Genomic DNA, 6,000 nt, shown 5'->3' with positions numbered 1-6,000 from the left:
TTCACGACAAATTTCTCCGCGGAAGTGTTCATAGGTCCTTGTGGTGCAGTCAGTTTTCTTCCTCTTGGCCTCCCATAAGCATGCTGAGAAAATTGGTCGGAGCACACATAACAAACCTCTTGCTTCAGCCCTAAGCATCTTCCTGCCCAAGGAAGATTTTCTGTGATCCAATTCAAGGGGCTGCTGGAAGACCTGGTGGGGGTGGCAGGGCAAGGGAGTAAAGAGTCTTAAAAATGCACTTTTGTGGCTGTGGGGGGAGGGAGGTGTGGTGACTAGAAACTGTCAACTTTGATCCAGTGGGAAATTCTCTTTCCCTGGGCATTTTATGCTTTGTTTCCCAGTCAATCCTGAGTCCCCAGCAGCCCACTAGGAATTAGAACAACTTGGGCTTCAGGTCTTGCTAGAAAAATGCTTCCAAGATAATCAGACTTCAAGGCTCTCAAATCAGTGACCTGAGGTTGCTGCCAGGCCAGGTGGTGCCCACACACATGTGCAACCATGGGGGTTGTGTGACTCCTGGTGCTGCTGGTCTGAGTACTCGAGAGGTCCAGCACCAGAGGCTTCCCAGCCCCTCACAGGTGAACTGCTAAGTGATTTCACAGCTTGGGACCTGGACAGTCCCATTCATCAAATGGGATGGGAAGGACACCCTCTCTTACCAAGTGGGAGTTGGTCTAAAGATCATGGTCCATGTGTCATGATAGGGAGTGCTTTGGTAGACTGGACACCTAAAAGTAGAATTCTGGATCAAAGGGCATGTTATTAAACATGTTTATAAATGCTAAAAGCTCTCCCAGTTTTCACTCCCCTGTCAAGCAACTTTTACTATGTAACGCCCTTGAAATTTCAGCTGCACAAAGCAATAAGCTTTTATTTTCTGGCTTACTTGCCTGCAGTTCAGTGAGGGTCAGCCTAATACAAGCCAGGTATGGCTAGGCTGAGCTCCAGGCTGTGTCTCCCATCCTTCTTGGACCAGAAGCTCCATGGGGAATGTTACTCTAAAGCAATGGTAGGACCACAAGAGGGACAAGTGGAAATGTTCAAAGCCTCTTAAGATCTAGGCTCAGAACTGGCCACCACCCTACCACCCCCAACTGCATTGGGTAAATCAAGTCCTGTGGCCAAGGCCACTGTCAATGGGATAGGAAATCACACTTCTCCCATGAAGTCTGGAGTAGAGAAGCTGTGAATATGGGTAGAACAGTAATACAGTCTACACTTATGAGTGCTTATGCTCACTCATGTGCACAGAGAGGTATGCACAAGAATGTTTGCTGCAACACAGTTTGTGCTGCTGAAACCTGGAGAGAAAAACAAATATGCATCAATAGGGGATGGTTAAATGAACTACATGAATACAGTAGAGTACTCTGCAGCAGTTAACAAATAAGGCATTAACCAAGGCATGGTGAGAAAAGCAAGTCATAGAATAAATATATACAGTATGATCCCATTTGGGGGAGAAAATGGCCCACTGGGATGTGTCTGTATGTGTCTACAGAAGGAAGACATGGAAGAAGTCCACAGCAAATTTTTCCTATGGCAAAGACCTTCTGAATTGTTTTAAATTTACAAAGGGAATGTGTCTGTATATTATATGTGAAATTATTATTTTTTAATTAGAATACCAAAAGAAAAAATAAGAAAAAATACCATTTTTAGGGACCTGAGATGTTATTAGATGCAAATGTTCTAGCAATTTAGGAATGCTTGGATCCTGCCAAACCGGAGCTGCCTATCCCCACTGCCATACAAACTCCTGTCCCACAAAGTCCCTTTGGGAGACAAGCTCACATGAGATCAAAGGAAGAAAACTAGAAGTGGACATTTTGTTATGAGCTGAGCTAGTAGTCAGGCTGTCAGAGCCATTGGGTATGTAACTGAACTGAAGGATGAGGTGCAGGCCCACAGCCCACATAGGCTTCTTCAGTCTGCTCAGCCCTGGACTGAATACAGCTGTCTGCTGAGCTTGACAAGACCAGAGTTTCAGAGATGCCCATGAGAAATGGAGAAGAGAGAGGCCCTAAGGACATAGGTCCAGCTTCTGCTTGGCTATCTAGCCCTCAAGAGGAGGGAGCTGCAACCAGGTAGGTGACTCTGTCAACCTGGAAACCTGGTTCCTTATTGACATCACTTCTTTGTTGGGGTGGGGGAGGCTAGGAAGAGTAGCGTATTATCTCTATAATGATACCTTCTTCCAAAAATCTAGACCTGCATTGTCCAATATGGCAGCCACTAGCTCCATGAGTCTATTTAAATTTACCTATGGCTACTCATTCAGTAAACACATTTCACATGCTCAGTAGCCACATATGGCTTGTGGCTACCATATTGAGTGGGCCAAATGGTAAACAATGTCATTTACGTGGAAAGTTCCGGGCAGTGCTGCTGATTTTCATAGTAACTCAAAGGTAGAGTGACTGAGGTGTCTACCCAAGGCCCTGAACTTGGTATAGGAGTTGGCAGTGGGGCAATGACCCTTATTCTTCTGTTCTTAACATGATTAACATGTAATTTCAAAATGTTCATGATTCTTAATATCCCAGAAGAACTCTAAAAGATGTCAACAGTTCAGTCTTTCAAGTGGCTGGGGGAAGTGGCCTCACACTGACTGGTTTGTCGTGGCCCCACCCTCCTCTAGGAGGAGCCCTGGTTGAAAGCAAAGAAACTCCAGTCTATATCCCCTTCATTGTCCCTTGTGAGGAAAGTGGAAACCTCTTGGTATAGAAAGAATGGCTCCCCCCCCACCCCCGGCCAAGTCTGGTTTCTACTTCTACCATTGCAAAAACCTGCTCTTTAAAATCCTCACATGATCCCCTGAGGGCCAAATTTCCATTCTCAAACTCATGGCTCTCCCCATGATGTTCAGCTCTGCAACACAATGCCTACTTACAACTCCTACCTTCTTTGTCTTTGGCCAGTCAGCACCCCTGAAACTCCATTCCTCTAAGGTTCTTCTCCCAGCCTTTTCCTTCATCTCTCTTACTCCAGATGTGGTCAGGTGATTTTCCCATGGGCTGGATCCAGCTCACAGATGTGGATCATTTGGCCTATATAACACTTTTGCAATGCTTTGTCTAAAAAAAAAGAAATGTTACCTAAAAGTCAAAATTTCCTTTTCTTTTATAAGCCTGGCCTGTCCTCTCACACACAACAAGCAACTGAGAAAGGTTATTTCTTCTTCAGCAGTGCTACGGTACTTCCTTTGGCCACAGACCTCATTGCTCCCTAAAGTGCCACCAGACTGCTATAGGCACTGGAGCGGGGGACTCTGTTCTCATAGTTCTCTGTGTTCTCAAAGTTCACCCCCAGAGGCTCTACACTCTCCACTCTTTGGGGTTTCCCAGAATCCTACCATGCTAGACCTTACCCTGTACCTCCACTCCTCATTTCTATCAGTAACTAAGCATCATTTGGACATCCCAGCAGAACCTCAAATTTATCCTGTATTACTACACAAACTACAGACCAGACATCAGGAGTCATTCTTTCCTCCCCCAACAGATGCCACAGCCCATATTTCCTTCAACTTCTGATTCCATATAGTTTGTCCACACCTGGAATAGCTCAATAGCTTTCTAACTGCCTCTCCCCCAATAAGAAGAGCCAACAGCTATTCATTCATTCAGCAAGTATTTATTGAGCACCTATTATGTGCCAAGGACTATCCCACAGGTAGGGAACAAAACTGACAGAAAAATTTGTCCTCATTGAGTTTATAGTCCAGTGGAGGGAGAAATAATAAACAAGGTGAATAGAAAAAGACATTAGTGTGTTAGGATAGTGTTATGGAGAAAAATTAGGAGGAGGATGGGTATGTCATTTTAAATAGGTGGTGAGGAAAGACCCCAAGAACATGATATGTGAACCATACATGACCTGAAAGGGGTGAGCCATGTGGATATCAAAAGGCAAAGCAAGTTGGGAAACAGCAGATGAAACCCTGAGGTTCACATCCTGATGTTTTGGCATATTCCAGGAACAGCAAGGAGTAAGTCAATCAGGCAGGCATTTGGTGGAAACAGAGTCCCGGATTACATAGGTCCTGCAAGCCACTGAAGGAATGTTGTTTTTTATGTTGAGAGAAATTGGGCTGTTACAGGAAGGCCTGGGGCAGAACGGAGAGATTATCTAACTCAGCTTTTATCAGGACTTCTCTGGCTGTTGTGTGGAGAGAGATTGAAGGGCCAATCTGGAGCAGAACACCCAGGAGCTACTGCAAGGAAGCACCACAGCAGATGGTGACCCAGACCAGTAGGTGGAGGGGAGGGAACAAGGGTGAGCAGGAGTAGCTTTCTGGACCCAAAAGAAAGTAGCACTTCAGACATGTTAGGAGTAAAATGCGAGGTAAAGAGCAATTTGAGGATTATGCCAAGGTTTATGGCTGAGTTTCTTCAAAGACAGAGTTGCCGTTAACTAATATGGTGAATTTATTGTGTTTCGAGCACTGAACATAATGCTTTCTTTGAACTGTTCAATTTAATCCTCTTCCAAACTGCAAGGCTGAGACAAGTGCCCTTCTAATTTAACCAATGGGTAGATTAAATAGTCAAGACCATATGGGCAGGGCTGGATTGCTTTGCTGGATTGCTTTCCTGAGCGAGCTTGTCTGGCTCAAATCTTGGTTGTACCATTCTCTAGCTATATGGTCAGGGCAGCCAGTTTCACCATAGCTCCAGTTGTGGCTGAATAACAAGCCACCCCAAACTTCACAATAGTCATTTCCTTATTAATACTCAGTCTCAGGGCTGGCTGGGCTCAGCAGGACAGTTCTCCCTGGGAGTCAGCTACAGTCAGGCAGGGACTGGGGCTGGAATAATCTCCAAGGCTTTCTCATTCACATGCCTACTGCCAGGGATATAGAAAGATGCAAATTGCTGAGACTATAATGGCTGAGTCTCCTTTGGGCTCTTCTCTCTCAATGTGGTTTCCTCACATGGACCCTCTAGCATGGTGGCTTCAAGTCAGCTTTCTTAATGGAGGTTCAGGGCTCCAAAGGCACATGTCCCAAAAGAGACAGCGCAAGAAGGAAGCTGTACCATCATCTTGATCTAGTCTCAGAAATCATACAGGTCATCTCCATGTCATTCTATTCCTCAGAATTGAATTGCTAATCCCAGCTGATATTCAAGGAAAAGGGAATTAGACTCCACCTCTTGAAGGCAGGATGAAAGAATTTGCAGGCACATTTTTAAAAACAATAGGATAACTTCTGACCCTCAATGTCCTCATTTGTAAAATGGAATGATGATGATAGTAACAGTCTACTTCAAAGGGCCATCACCAGATGAAATGAGAAATCTAGGTGAAGTGTTTGTATTGTACACAGTAAGTGTTTTTTTTAAAAACACATGGTTGATCATTTCATTTAGATCAATATCAAATAACAAATAACTTTCAAGCCAACAATCTGTCTTTATTCATATCTTTATACATCCACCTGGATTTTGGCTTAGCCGTTCTGGATTCTTTGCAAGTCCCAGCCAGCCCAGAAGGGGCTCCCTGCTGAAAAGCACCTTGCTGGGCCCTCAAGATTCTTCTCCCTATCTGGCAGGTAGGGGTTCATTCACTTCTGACTTGTTAGTGAATTCAGTTGTGAAGCACAGGTCTTGGGCTTTCAGCCAATCTCCCCACTCCCTTCTCAAGAAGCCATGTCAGGGGAGGGAAAATAATTAATTATCAAAAGATGTGCTTCAGGAACATGACAAACATCAAGCCCCAATCTTGCAGCTGGGAGACAACCTGACATTTATAAAAGTTCCACAGCCCCTTCCCAATGCTCATAATGTATTAGCAATCTAGTTTTCCAAGTTATAGCTTGTGGTCCAAAGAACCCTCAGGCTGCTCTGCTGGCTACAGACTCCATTTGTCCATCCATCCATCCATCCATTCATCCATCCATCCATCATTCCATTCACCCATTTACCCACCCATCTATTCATCCATTCATTCATCCATCCATTCTTTCATTTACTTACCCATTCATCCATCTATATACCA

The sequence above is a fragment of the Furipterus horrens genome, unplaced genomic scaffold, assembly GCF_987537825.1.
Source record: "Furipterus horrens unplaced genomic scaffold, mFurHor1.1.pri manual_scaffold_7, whole genome shotgun sequence".
Lineage (NCBI taxonomy): Eukaryota > Metazoa > Chordata > Mammalia > Chiroptera > Furipteridae > Furipterus > Furipterus horrens.
Note: the sequence above shows the minus strand (reverse complement) of the source record.